The following is a 15,947-nucleotide window of genomic DNA, read 5'->3' on the forward strand; positions in this document are numbered from 1 at the left end:
CATGATATCACCTTACCGATATATAAGGACCAATGTTATAACTCTTGGAAATATGTCCCAACCATCATATCTGACCGAGATTCAGATCTGATTGGTGTCAGGATACCTCCGACTCGGGATGCCTGAGAAGGAAAGGTGCAACACAAATTGTCGAGATGACATTGTAAGATTCAAGGGGCAATGAACTATGGAAGCTTGTTCCGAAACAAGAGTTCATCATTAAACCAAGGAGAGGAAGAGGAGGTAGCTGATGGACTCAGCGATAATTCATCCAGATTTCCAAACAGACGGATTTCCACAATTATGTGAACATGGAGATAACATTTGTTGGATCAAATGGTATAATGTTGCATGCTCGAGCAAAACATACACAATTTAAACATTGGTTGAAAGGTGTGCCCGAAATATGACCTTAGGCAGCAAGATCAATGTTAGAGTGACGATTCAATAACCAACAGTCTAAGAACGAACTGTCGATCGTTAACTTCAAAGCAATAGGGTTTCTAGAAGTACAGAACTCAAACAACATCGTTAGCATATTGGTATCCTGGTTAAAAACACACGGGGACCAAGGAAGAATGGTGATGGTGAGAAGTATCATCATACCGAGAATTTCTAAGAGGTGGAGCAATCCCCACAACATTCTCGACACAAAAGACAGTAATACTTCAAGGCAGAACACAACACTAGCTGGAGAGCAAGTTGTATTCATAATGTGGACAAGTTCGCGATGAAAGGAAGTCAAGGTTGTTGTCGATGATAATAAAAATCATCGAGGGCAAGGAGGTTATTTCTCATCATGAACACAGTTGACATCTCAGAAGAAGTCAAAGTGTTGAAGGTGACCCGACACATTTTCTGGGAGGTTTCGAGAGGATGCAATCAAACAACAACGGCAACAAGCAAGGGAATGACAAAGTGGCAAGTTATAGCATCAATATATAAGATGCAAGCTCGGAACCAAAGTTGCCTTTCAAGACAAGCAACATGATGTTGAAAGATCGACGTAAGTCGTGCTCACACACTGAAGAATTCATGCACCAGAGAAGGATGAGGTAGCATAGTCAAAGATAGCAAGACCAGGATGCAGCCGATAGTCTAGGAATGACCAGATTGAGCTCAGAATTTCCTAGTAAAAATACTAGGGGTATTCAATTTGTAGTGCGGAATAATTCCACTAGTCGGTGTCCTCGGTTGACAACAACCCAAAACCCGTAGAGTGATTATGACAAGGAAAGACATTACTTCAACAAAGTTGGTAAGATATGGTGCAATGGCGAGACATCTTCGAGATACCAGGGGGTAATACTCGAAGGTAGAACATGATAGAAGTAGAACCGGGTCATTGACCTATGACAGTAGATACTTCAACCTTGCCAAAAATAGACGAGGCACTGGAATGAATTCCCATCAGATATATTAGATCAGGACAACATGGTTGGAACCATAATTGTAAGGAATCAATTCAAGAATACCGAAAGAATCATACAGCTGGATAATCATTTTGCGAGAAGCTTCCGAGACGGTCTACATCATTTTCATGGGCATGAGCACAAAGTTCAAGGTCGACTCCCACTTCTTTAATGCATATCATTTCATTCACCTCTCGCTTTGATAAAACTGTAGTGTTGGAATTTTATCTGGTAGAACACCAGAAGAGTATGACTTGTGAAAACTTTTGGGTTCTCACGGATTAGGGGAAGGCATAGGTTCAACCCATCGGGCATCTTAGTAATCATATACCACAAGTTTCAAAAGTAAATACACAAGCTCGAAAGCAGAGCATGGTTGGCCAAGCAGATGATACAATTTACCAAAGGCACTATGTACCAGGGGAAGAACTCATAAGGTGATTGAATATGAAGGACACTGTCGGATAACAATCCAACAATGGATCGGGCGATCCACAATGGAGCTGATGTGAGTGTCGGTACTCATTGAGAGGAAGAAAGAATGCAGAGGCATTAGATTCAAGAATCACCTGATTAGTCTGATGCTTAAATAGAAAGAAATTATGGTTTCCGAAATGAAGGATCAGAAGCATACGCTCTGATCAAGGATGGATAAGTTGAAAACACTTAGTTGGACAATCAATAAAGGTTTGAATTGCCGAGAACCAATTCATGTCCAGAATGACGTCTGAGTCGGAAAGATAATTTTAAAAAGGATAACCTGATGACTGCATGCATACGCACATATTGAATCAATAGGCTCAAAATGACTATGACAAGGGATGTTAACGAGGACTACTAGTCATATGGAATTAACCATAATGCAAGCAGGCAAGAATTTCAAGAATAACAGGCTGTAGAGGATTTTCGAAAGATCAAAAAGTATTCCAAAGAATTTTGTTAGACACGTGAACAATTGAGAAGAACGGATCCTCGATAAATGTGAGAAAAAACCGTAAGGGTTTTCATGCGAAATAAAACTGCAAGACAGTAAACTCAAAGGATTCTCGGGACAACGGCGAATATTTTGAGGCATCTTACAACAACAAGAGCGACGAGTGTCGGTGTCAAAATCGGCGGATCTCGGGTAGGGGGCCCCGATCTGTGCGTCTAAGGCTAATGGTAACAGGAGGCAGGGGACATGATGTTTTACCCAGGTTCGGGCCCTCTCGATGGAGGTAAAACCCTACTTCCTGCTTGATTGATCTTGATGATATGAGTATTACAAGAGTTGATCTACCACGAGATCGTAGAGGCTAAACCCTAGAAGCTAGCCCATGATGATTATGATACTTCTTCTACGGACTAAACCCTCCAGTTTATATAGACACCGAAGGAGGCTAGGGTTACACAGAGTCGGTTACAAAGAAGGAGATCTAACATCCGGATTGCCAAGCTTGTCTTCCACGCAAAGTAGAGTCCCATCCGGACACGGGACGAAGTCTTGAGTCTTGTATCTTCACGATCCAACAGTCCGGCCAATGTATATAGTCCGGCCGTCCGGATACCCCCTAATCCAGGACTCCCTCAGTAGCCCCTAAACCTGGCTTCAATGACGATGAGTCTGGCGCGCAGTTTGTCTTCGGCATTGCAAGGCGGGTTCCATCTCCGAATACTCCAAAATAAACCTCGAACACTTAAATCGTGTCCGGCTCTGCAAGACGATCTTCACATACCACCGTGGAGAAAATGATATTCCACAAATATAATCTGCTGACGACTTTACATAACGTGTCATCACACCATGGTCGAGTCATTATTTGAACCGTTTTCCCACGGCCAGCCACCGCACATATTGCGAGGCGGTTTCTCGGGCACGTCTTGTCGAAGCAGAGATCGTGTTCCCCTTATCACGGGGCTTTCATCAATACGGGCGCGGGTAGCCCAATCGTACCGCCAATCGCAGCGAGTGGGGAACGACCAGGCTCCACCAGGCAAGTAGGGAGGCGCACAAAGTTTTTATCGCCTCTATAAAGAGATAAGGCATCTTCTTCTTTAGCCACGCCTTTCCCTTCCGCTCGTCCATTCCCCTTCGCTCGAGCCCTAGCGCCCAAGCACTCGTCTCCTCCACCGAAAAGAGGTTCTCCGAAGATATCCGGATCTGGAGCAGGAGGCAAATGGATGGCCTCTACCGTCCGGGAGAAGGATATCAAAAAGCTTCGAGAGGCCGGGTACCTGGCCAAGAAAATCGGCCACCGTCTTTCGACGGCGGGACAGATCGTCCCCAATCCGGAGCCCCACGAGAGGGTCGTGTTCCTCCCTCATTTTGTCCGCGGCTCAGGTTTCCCCTTCACCCATTTGTTCGCGGCATCATGTATTATTACAGGATTGATTTTCATGATCTGTCCCCTAATTCTTTCCTTAACATTTCGACGTTTATCGTCGTGTGTGAGGCCTTTCTCCGTATTTCGCCCCACTTCGGCTTATGGCTGAAGATCTTCAATGTGAAGCCCAAGGTGGTGAACGGCGAGCACGCTGAGTGCAGCGGCGCCATGGTGAGCAAGATGCCCAAGGTCACATGGCCGACACGCACCTTCAATGATTCCGTCAAGGAGTGGCAGCAGCAGTGGTTCTATATCACCGAGTCGCTCGGTAAAAAGTGGGCCGCTGGTCCTGAATTCAGATCCGGAGCCCCCTTGTGGCTCACGTCCTGGCCCAAGAAGGGCCTGAACTGGTCCTCGTCCAATGAGCTGTCGGTGCTCCAAACACGCGTCAAGGGCGTGGTAGACAAGGATGTCAAACTCGTCAATGTAGTCCAGGTGATGTTAGTTCGCCTGGTTCTCCCTTGCCAGCACCGAGCCTGTAATTTGTGGGAATACGACCCGGCTGAGCACCAGACCCTACGGGAGCTCTACGGCTCCTCACACAAGGACATCTGGAAGGTGCTCTTCAAGTCCGGCAAACCATGGCTGGGCTCCGCCGAGGACCGCGGGTATCAACTGTCCCGCCCCGCAAGCCCGGTAAGTTATCACTATATTTTATCTATCCATGTTTAGCTGGCATATCCCGAGGGAGACGCTTTATCATGCTTTCCGCAATTATCCCAGGAATGGACGAAGAAGGTGGGGCAGATACATTGTCCGGCCCTGCTGCCGGAAGAACCGGCAGGACCTCTTCTGACGAAGATGCTGGTCCCGGCGCCTTACAAGGCGCCGAAGAAAGAGGCCTCCAAGAAGGCCAAGGAGACCCGGAGCGGCCTCCGTCGCCGCGGTGCTTCGAACGCAAAATCCGAAGACTCCAGCGCCCACCCTTCCTCCGAAGACGAAGAGGAGGAAGAAGAAGACGAGTCCCCCACGGGGGGAGGGAAGAAAAGGACGGCCTCCTCATCCTTAGAGGCCGAATCGCCGAAGAGGGGAAAAAATCCCCTTCCAAAGGCGTCCACCACGGCTACCAATAGTAGCCCGTAGTGGGATCCCAGGGCCCAACCCCTGGTAAAATCGTGAGTACACGAAATCCGAATACGCCTAAGCGCCCAGGATTACTAAGGTGCAATATTTTAACTTGCGCCCTACTTTGTGCAGCCCGGCGAGGCCTCGCGCCGAACAGTCCTCCTCGGAGGATTCGCTGAGCTCAGATGCCCTGGAGAGCGAGACGCCTCCGAAGGCCCCTTCTCCGAAGCCTGGGCGTGACACCGAGGTGTCGTCTCAGCAGGGCCCAGACCAGGGAGGGCACGCCTCTAGGGCCGGATGCACGGGAGTGGCGGTTCCCATGAACGTCGACGGCGGGGGCGATTTTAGAGTCGGCCCGCAGCCGGACACGGTCCTGGAGGCTTTTGAAACTCCAGGATTAGGCAAGCAGCCCCCCTTGATGGAAGGAGGCAAGCCCGCCCCGCCGGCAACCTCTGTCCAAGCAGAGCTGCAGGGTGGCCTATCGACAGTGCTAAAAAATGCGTCCATCGTCGATGAACATCGTGCCCTTATGGGTGCGGTGATTGAAAAGATTCAGTCCGCTGAGAGCGGGCTGAATGAGTCCTGCATTAGCCTTATAAAAGGCTTTGAGGTATGTTTCAGGAACTTTTAAAGATTGTCATAGTATGAGCAGTAGCCCCTGATGCACTGTCCGGTGAGAGAGAGAAAGCCGGACAGGGGATCAAATTTCCGCTTCGCAGGAGACTTAGTTAATGACATATATCCTTTTGTTTGAAAAAACAAGCGTCTGTAGCGACGACCGCCTCTCATACTGCAGAATTGTCCGGACTAAAGCAGAGTCTGGAACGGGCTGAAGAAGAACTTGGCCAAGTGAAGAAGCAGCTGGAGGACAAGCAAGGTATGTCGAAACCTTTTGATAAGTTAAGCACAAATGAGTAGTTGTGCCTGATGAAAATATTTGTATTTGTGTGCTCTAGGAGCAAATGCCGAAATTGAGGCACTGAAGAAGGCTGTGGCCGAAGCCAACAAGAAGGCCGCCGCGGAGCAGGCTCTTCGTGAGAAGCACGAAGCCAGGGTCATTGAAGCTGAACGAGAGCTCCAGGAGGCCGTGACGAAAAGCGAGATCTTGGAGCAGAGTCTAGCAGGGAAAGAATCCGAACTCGCCCAAGCTATCCAAGCCGCAAATGATGCTCGGGAGGAAGCCCGAGGTGCTCTGAAGGACATTCAGGAGGCAAGGAGGATTGCGGCTGGTAAGGCTTCTTACTCAAAGCGATTTTTATATAGTAATAGGAGAAACTCTAAGCAACAAACTGAATTCTTGTTTCTCTAGGAGCGTTTGCGGACCTGTCGCGCAGCATATCTGATGCTGCACAATTCTACCGGGCTGAAGAGAAGAAGTCTGCGGAGAAGCATTTCTGGTCGCAGTATTTGGCGCCGAATTATCCGGTGCCCTTTGTCGATCAGCTGGAGCAGCTGATCGAACTGCACCAGGCGGCCGAACTAGCCATGAAGGATTTAGTTGTCTGGCTGTGGCCCGCTGAGCCAATTCCAAGCAGTTACTTCGGACTCGTGAAGCGGATTGTTGGTGCTTGCCCTCGGCTCGAAGTCATTAAGCGGTCGGTCTGTATAGAAGGTGCACACATGGCATTTGCCCGTGCGAAGGTGCACTGGGGGAAGCTTGATGCTGAAAAGCTGATGACTGAGGGACCACCGGAGGGTAAGGAGCATCGCAAGCCCGAATTGTATTATGATGGTGTCCTGAAAGGAGCCCGCCTTGTGGCGGAACAGTGTACCAAAGACACTATATTTCCTTGAAGGCAGTCATGTTGTCCTTTGTAATGCGGGATACTGGCACTGTTATTATTTATTGCCTGTTATATGAAAGTTCTTTTCTTCCCGTGTGGCCGTTTAGTATATATAAATTCTGAGAGTTGGCCAGTCGTCGGCTTCTGCCCCCACATAGAAAGTACGGGGGTGTTCGGGATATACCTGAACACTCTTTATCCCATTTTTGGGTCCTTGAAGGAGGTGTTCATCACAGCGAACCAGTCAATCAGACTATAGGGCTTTATCACTCTCACTTAGCCATAGGAATTCGAGTATGGTAGGCGCAGCCCTTGGTGTTCGGAAGACCGTACGAGGGGCTCTAACAGCGCCTGATCGGAAGACCGATCCGTCGCACTCTGCATTTGTTATGGCATTATGCGGAATAAATCCTTAAAGATTTTACAACCTCTCGAACAGCTGACCAGCTCTCGCCGTATCATGACAGTCAGTTTTCGGCTTTCTCTACTGAGATGCTCGTCCGGAAGAACCGGGACACAATCGCAGTAGTTCTCCCAGCGCTACCTTAGCCGATGGAGCGGAACGTAAGGTACCAAAATATGGGAGCCGGGCAAACCCAACTAATGACCCAAGACATGATTCGGAGCTGATGCATATAGTGCTATAAGTTCGGGGTGCCGAGCGACCGAGAAGGTGCCGGACTTTTTTGCCATATTATGAGTACAATGAAGCCCCTGGCATAATGGGGCATGACACTATTGTGCGGGTGCCGTTATGACGAAAAAAAAGCGCCAATGAGGAACGATGGCCGGTAAGTGCCATTTAGTTCTATGTGTTGTAGTGGAGTGACACGTCTATGCGTATGAGTACGGTTTATGTTATGAAAAGAGGTATGCTGGCGGAACCTGTCGTGGCCGGACGGGAGGAAGCTGTGTGCGGATCCATAGTGTATCCGGACTGTCTCCTTGGGGGATACTTGTGTTTTCCCGCCTTGTGCGCCCGAGATGATTCCATGTCGCCAGTCCTGTTCTGCGCAGAAGTGAGCATGTGAAGAAAAATGCTTAGAGGCAGTTGCGTGTCATAGGGTGGTTGAGCCGCGGGGCTCTTCCCCAGCTTATGCCAGAGTGCTTGGTCGGAGCCTGGTCGAGCCGGGCTGCCGTGCCGTAAAGTAGCTCGGACTCCTCTGTTGGCGTCCGGGGGGTTGGCCGTTGAACCGAAGTTCGATAGAAGGGCACAACTCGCTACCTTAGCGGCGGTATATTTTCCAATCTCGGGGTGGAGTTCGGCCTTGCCCATAATTGTGACCATGTCACGTGGGTTTGGCATGATATGGTACCACGTTTAGTCGAGCCAACGCGGTTCGTCCCAGTAGTATATAGCAGTTACTGTATAAGGGGACAATGCCGAGGACTTACTCTTCGGTATGGTGTTTGTTTGGTGATCCGAAGACAACCTCCAGGGTGGTGGGCCTGTAAGACTTGGCCTTTACACCCGGAACGACATCTTTGAGAAGATGTTTTTAGTGGGTTTGATCCTCGAGCGATCAATACCTATCTGATGAACTGTGTTTTGGCGCAGCAAGTTTGAGCTGTTGTTTATGCCCATAGGGGCTCTTGTGAGGTGGAACCCGCCAACTGTTGGGTCGATGGTAAGTTCAATTGAATTGCCATGGTTGAGATTGGCTGGATGGTCTATGTGATCGGAGATGATCGGCCGTATTTTGTACCGTGGGGTGACTTGTTGAGTCGGCATCCCGAGGAGTACACATTCGTTCCTTTGCCGGTTTGCGGAGGATTTTCCTTTTACCTCACAGTGTTTGGTATTCTGGGCTCCTCGCTGTTTGAGACCTCTTTTCATTGTTTCCGGCGCACGACCGGTCGTTTTGTTTTGAAGATCCGGCATTCTCTGTTGGTATGATTGGCCGCCCTTCTAGGGGTACCATGAATTTGACATGGCTGGTCAAATATGTTGCCCGGGCCGGATGGGCCTGAGTTGTTCTCTTTCCGCTGACCGGACTGGAAGCCGCGGAATCCGGCGCCAACTGCCTTGTCTTGGGCATCATCATTATTTTTGTGACGCTTATGTCTGTTGCTTCGAGGTTTATGGATGCTGCCTCGCATTTCCTGCGTGTTGCCCCGGACCATGATGTATTGGCGTCGGGGTGTGCGATTTCAGACCTCCTTCTCAGGTTGAGGTAGCAAATTGTGCTTTAGGTACCCTTTGGTGGGGCGGTCGAGTCTGTGTTCCTCGGCTGCCAGGGCCTTAGTCCATCTGTCTGCGAGCAGATCTTGGTCAGCTTGGAGCTGCTGCTGCTTCTTTTTCAGGCTTCTTGCAGTGGCCATAAGCCGTCGCTGGAAGCGAACTTGCTCTACGGGATCCTCAGGCACGCCGAATTCATCGTCGCCGAGGCTCACCTCGTCTTCGGAGGGAGGCATGTGGTTGTCCTCATTCGAGTATCCGTTCGTCGCCTGTTCATCTGGGCTAATCTGCCCATCTTCCTGTCCGGCCTGCTCGAAGGCAGGCTGATCGGGATTGTATTCGTCTTCGGCACCATCTGGATTGTTTTCGTCTCTTGTGCCGGTATTGCTGTGGAGGGGCTTGGAGCGGCGCCGATGACGCCCATGCTTTGATTTCTTCCCTGAGGGGTTATCCTCCATTGCCTCATCGCCATTAGTTTCTTTGGGAGTGTCCACCATATATATATATATATATACATATATATATATATATCATACGAGGAGGTGGTTGTCCAGCGCCCCGTGGGCGGTGGTTCTTGTTCTTCTCCTGCATCGCCGTCCACACCGTCGATGTCCTCGGAGTCGAAGTCAAGCACGTCGGTCAAATCATCGACAGTGGCAATGAAGTGGGTGGTGGGTGGGCAACGAATTTCCTCGCCGTCTGCTTCCCACTCGAGCCGGACATAGTTCGGCCAAGAGTCTCCTGACAAAGAGAGAGACTTTAATAATCCAGCATGTCGCCAAAGGGCGAGTGCTGGAAGATATCCGCAGCGGTGAACTCCATCACCGGAGCCCAACCGGATTCGGCGTGCTCGGGGGTGCGCGGTCCGGAGCCTATAGCCGGACACAAGTCCGGGGGTCCGGTGACACAAACTTCCTTGGGGGTGGAGTCTGTGTTCGGCTCTACCGCCGATGAGTGTGTGGCTTCCGGGCGAGGTCCATCCACCCGTCCTCGGACGACGCGAGCTGCCCCGGATTTAGGTCCGGAGCTATTGCACATGCGATATCCCGAGTATTGTTTGACAGCAGGTCTAAGTCGTGCTCGTCATGACTCTTCGGCGCTCCTGGCGTAGGCCCAAATCCATCGAAGATCAAGTCTCCGCGGATATCGTCCATGTAGTTCAAGTTTCCGAACCTGACCTGATGGCCAGGGGCGTAGCTATCGATCTGCTCCAGATGGCCAAGCGAATTGGCCCGCAGTGCGAAGCCGCCGAACACGAAGATCTGTCCGGGGAGAAAAGTCTCACCCTGGATTGCGTTGTTGATTGAAGGAGCCATCGAGCCTGGCAGCGACGACACAGAGGAACTCTCAATGAAAGCACCAATGTCGGTGTCAAAACCGGTGGATCTCGGGTAGGGGGTCCCGATCTGTGCGTCTAAGGCTAATGGTAACAGGAGGCAGGGGACACGATGTTTTACCCAGGTTCGGCCCTCTCGATGGAGGTAAAACCCTACTTCCTGCTTGATTGATCTTGATGATATGAGTATTACAAGAGTTGATCTACCACGAGATCATAGAGGCTAAACCCTAGAAGCTAGCCTATGATGATTATGATTCTTCTTCTACGGACTAAACCCTCCGGTTTATATAGACACCGAAGGAGGCTAGGGTTACACAGAGTCAGTTACAAAGAAGGAGATCTAACATCCGGATCGCCAAGCTTGTCTTCCACGCAAAGTAGAGTCCCATCAGGACACGGGACGAAGTCTTGAGTCTTGTATCTTCACGATCCAACAGTCCGGCCAATGTATATAGCCCGGCCATCCGGATACCCCCTAATCCAGGACTCCCTCAACGAGGAATGATCAAGAGAATGACAAGTGCATACAGATATCCATAGGGATATATCGGTGACAGTGGATTGCAAAGGCGATGAGCACAAGGGTCTCGGGAAAATATCGAGGGATATCCTCAGAATCTTCTGACGAAGCAGGTGATCTTCCGGAATGAGGGCTCTCCGGGAGAAATAGTTACGAGAACCTAGAGTTAGAGTTAGCAAAACCATTTAACCCGAATAGAGGAGAGATCAGAGTCCCAGAGTAAAGGTCGAGGAGTAAAAGATCCTAATACCACCCAATGGCGACGTGGGCCCGTAAGCCACACAACCAAGTTAGTAAAAAGCTTTGCAATGTCTAGACTCAACTTCGGCCAAGGAGTGTGGAAGGGGGATTCCTACAGGCAGTCGGCTCTGATACCAACTTGTGACGCCCCCGATTCAATCATACACTAAACATGCACGCAAATGTGTACGATCAAGATCAGGGACTCACGGGAAGATATCACAACACAACTCTAAAAGTAAAATAAGTCATACAAGCATCATATTACAAGCCAGGGGCCTCGAGGGCTCGAATACAAGTGCTCGAACATAAACGAGTCAGCGGAAGCAGCAATATCTGAGTACAGACATAAGTTAAATAAGTTTGCCTTAAGAAGGCTAGCACAACCTGGGATACAGATCGAAAGAGACGCAGGCCTCCTGCCTGGGATCCTCCTAAACTACTCCTGTTCGTCGTCAGCGGCCTGCACGTAGTAGTAGGCACCTCTAGTGTAGTAGGAGTCATCGTCGACGGTGGCGTCTGGCTCCTGGGCTCCAACGTCTAGTTGCGGCATCCGGGAAGAAGAGGGAAAAGGGGGAAAAGAGGGAGCAAAGCAACCATGAGTAGTCATCCAAAGTACTCGCAAGCAAGGATCTACACTACATATGCATGGGTATATGTGTAAAGAGGCAATATCGGTGGACTGAACTGCAGAATGCCAGAATAAGAGGGGGATAGCTAGTCCTATCGAAGACTACGCTTCTGGCAGCCTCCGTCTTGCAGCATGTAGAAGAGAGTAGATTGAAGTCCTCCAAATAGCATCGCATAACATAATCCTACCCGGCGATCCTCCCCTCGTCGCCATGTGGGAAAGCGATCACCGGGTTGTCTCTGGAACTTGTCTGGGTGTGTTTTATTAAGTATCCGGTTCTAGTTGTCATAAGGTCAAGGTACAACTCCGGGTCGTCCTTTTACCGAGGGACACGGCTATTCGAATAGATAAACTTCCCTATAGGGGTGCACCACATAACCCAACACGCTCGATCCCCTTTGGCCGAACACACCTTCCTGGGTCATGCCCGGCCTCGGAAGATCAACACGTCGCAGCCCCACCTAGGCACAACAGAGAGGTCAGCACGCCGGTCTAAATCCTATGCGCGCAGGGGTCTGGGCCCATCACCCATTGCACACCTGCATGTTGCGTACGCGGCCGGTGAGCAGACCTAGCAACCTCCATTACAAAGGAAGTTGTGTTACGCGGTCCAACCCGGCGCGCGCCGCTCAGTCGCTGACGTCAAGAAGGCTTTGGCTGATACCACGACGTCGAGTGCCCATAACTGTCCCCGCGTAGTTGGCTAGTGCGTATATGCCATTGGCCAGACTCAGATCAAATACCAAAATCTCGTTAAGCATGTTATTATGAAGTAATCCCGAACGCCGACCAGGGCCAGGCCCACCTCTCGCCTAGGTGGTCTCAACCTGCCCTGTCGCTCCACCACAAAGTAACAGTCGGGGGCCGTCGGGAACCCAGGCCCACCTCTACCGGGATGGATCCACCTGCCCCTTCAGCCCCCATCTCCGAACAGTATCATAAGTAATGTAATAGTATAAAGTATATAACATATGCCCGTGATCACCTCTCGAAGTGATCACGGCCCAGTAGTATAGCATGGCAGACGGACAAGAGTGTAGGGCCACTGATGGAATACTAGCATCCTATACTAAGCATTTAGGATTGCAGGTAAGGGTAACAACTGTAGCAACAATGACATGCTATGTAGCAGAATAGGATTAACCGAAAGCAGTAACATGCTATGCTACTCTAATGCAAGCAGTATAGAGAAGGAATAGGCGATATCTGGTGATCAAGGGGGGGCTTGCCTGGTTGCTCTGGCAAGAAGGAGGGGTCGTCAACACCGTAGTCAATCGGGGCAGCAGCAGCGGCGGTCTCGTTGTCTACCGGAGAGAAGAGGGGGAAGAAACAATGAATATAAGGCAAACAGATGCATAACGATGCATGACATGACAAGCGGTGCTAGGTGTGCCCTAACGCGGTGGTAGGTGATATCGGTGAAGGGTGGGAAACATCCGGAAAAGTATTCCCGGTGTTTGACGTTTTCAGACAGATGAACCGGAGGGGGAAAGTTGCATGTTTGCTATGCTAGGGATGTGTGGCGGACGAACGGGCTGCGCATCCGGATTCGTCTCGTTGTTGTGAGCAACTTTCATGTACAAAGTTTTTCCATCCGAGCTACGGTTTATTTTATATGATTCTTTTAAAGATTTAATGATTTTCTAGAATTACTTTAATTCAAAAATAAACTGAAAATACTATTTATACATAGCAGTAGCCAGCCCCTGTGTATGACAGGTGGGGTCAGGGTCAAGGTCAACAGTCCAGTCAGCAGTTGACTGGGTCAACATTGACTGGTCAAACTGGCTGGTGGGACCCAGCAGTCATAGAGATAGTGTAAATTAATAGTTTAATTAATTTTAGCAGATTAGGTGGGGGGCCACATGTCATTGACTTATGTATTTTTAAACAGGCTTTTAAATGAAATGGGTCCACATGTCATTGCCTTAGACTAACTTAACAGGTTTAATTAGTTTAGTTAATTGATTAGGTTAATTAAACACAATTATTTAAGTTAATTAATTCTTTAATTAATTATTAATATATATATATATATTAAATTCTTTTCTTGTTCTAAGAGGCGTGGGCACCGTTGTCCAGTGGCACAAAGGCCATAGCGGGGCGGTGCATTAGCGGGTGAAGCCCAAATGGGCGCTGGCCATGGGGGCGCACCCGGTTGGGCGCTCCGAGCGCCGGTGGCCACGGCGGGGCGGTATGCCGGAGCGAGCTGGGACGACGACTGCGGGGCCGGCGGTGAAAGGAGAAGGAGGGCGGGGGTGCACGGTCTCGGACGGGGTCGGCGCGGTCCGACGCGTGGACACGGCCGTGGGCGTCGCGGCAGAGCGCGAGCGGGCGCGGCCAGTAGGGGCGCCTTACAGGCATGGGTGCGACCGGAGCGCAGAGAGGAGGAGGTCGGGTCAGGCGTCGCGGCCGCGGCTAACGGCGCGCGAGGGCGCGGCGTGCACATGGGGACAGGGGAAAGAGGAGAGGCCGGGGTTTGGCCTCACCGTACGGTGTAGGGGATTGGCAGCGGCTCGAGGAGGTTGACGGGGACGACGTCGACAACGGAGTGGACGGCGAGGCGACGGGGTCGAGGGCGCGGCGCAGGAACGACGGCCTCGGCACGGGGCGAGGAGGAGGCCGAGGCACACGAGGCGATGGCGACGTCGGCGAAGACCTCAGGCTGCGGCGGTTGGCGACGGGGACTTCGGGCGGCGGCGGGATCGGGCGGTGAGCGCTGGAGCGCTCCCGGCGGCGGCGACGAGTCCATTCCCCCCGATCCAATCGGGGGGCAGAGGAGGGGAGAGGTGGATCGAGGGAGTGGGGGGGGGGGGAAGTGGGGCGACCGGTTAGGGTTTCGGGAGCAGTGGGGGGGATATGGGCGCGGCTGGTGGGCCGGCCTGGTGGCCTGCTGGGCCGGTTGGCCCAGTGGGGGGGGCTTCTCTTCTTTTTTTTAGCTTTGTTTTTTTGTTTTTGTTTTTCTTTTTAATTTTATTTCCTTTCCTGTTTTCATTCATTTTAAATATATAGGCCTTTTTATAAAAGCACGATTTCTTCACCATAATTACCCAGGCATTTACTGGCACACTCCGAACATTTTAGTTTACCATTTTGAAAACTTTTATTGTTTGTTAATATTTTAAATTTGAATTTTAATCGTTTTGAACTAACGCGAGTTTATCAACCGTAACCGAGGTGACGTGGCATTATTAGCAGAGGTTCACTGTAGCTTAAGTATCCGGGTGTCACAAGTTTAACTGGGTCCATATACATGCGCTGAGAGGTTTGATCACATAGCATAAATTCAATCAATGTTGAACCAGCATGATCCACTAGCGCTGCATCCGCTACTTCCTTTGCTATTCCAAAGAGCTTCCTGAAGAACATACTGGACACTGAGAGTTGTTGCCAATATGGCGGTTTGCAAGGACACAAAGACATGGGATAGCATTGTGGAAACACCTTCATAGAAAAAATTTGATCTTCCCTGATAGCTTGAGGTTCCATAATCTTTTCCACACCGGATGTGATGAAAGATCCATCTGACTGAAGTGCACCCGGGGTTGCCGCATAACACACTTCCCACTGTTTACAATATGCCGACCGTACCGTAAAAACGCCACTCTTCGTGAGGTGCCACGTGATGTAGTCTTCCGTCTCCTGATGATGGATTGGGATTTGAAGAATGCGGTCCACAGCAATAGGCCTGAAATTCTCATGAATAAGCAGTTCATCCCATTCCCCCGAGACTGGGTATATTAATTCATGAACTCTAGTAAGCACTTGATTCGCCCGAATTGTCACTATTTTCCTTGAAGAGCTATTCGGTATCCAACAATCATCCCAAATATTTATTTTTGCTCCATCTCCAACTCTTCTTCATTGTATACCGCACACGTCCCATATTTACCTTTCTTCCTCTTCTTCATTGTATGCAAACACTCATAGGCTACAATGACATTATCAGTAATAATACGTCCAGGAACAAAAGCACTCTGTGTCTCGCTAATAATATCAGTCAATAAAATTTTCAGTCTTGCTGCCAACATCTTGGATATGACCTTGTAAACGACGTTGCATAGACTGATAGGCCTAAACTGGGTTACCTTCTCTGGATTATCAACTTTAGGGATCAGAACTATTGTGGTGGAGTTCCATCCTTCAGGGACAACTCGTTTATTGATTGCTTCAAGTACCTCACTCACCAAATCATCTCCCAGGATTGGCCAATTATAAAACACTGCATGCAGCCCGTCTGTGCCCGGTGCCTTTAGATCGCCAATGCTAAAAAGAGCCTTCCTCACTTCTTCCTTCGTATAAGAGCTAACAAAGACTCATTCATATAATTAGTAAAACAGTGTTTTACTTTATTCAGAACATTTATATCAGGGACTTCTACCTCTGAAGTAAAAAGATTCGAAAAATATTCAGC

The sequence above is a fragment of the Aegilops tauschii genome, chromosome 1 (genome assembly GCF_002575655.3).
Source record: "Aegilops tauschii subsp. strangulata cultivar AL8/78 chromosome 1, Aet v6.0, whole genome shotgun sequence".
NCBI classification, from domain to species: Eukaryota; Viridiplantae; Streptophyta; class Magnoliopsida; order Poales; family Poaceae; genus Aegilops; species Aegilops tauschii.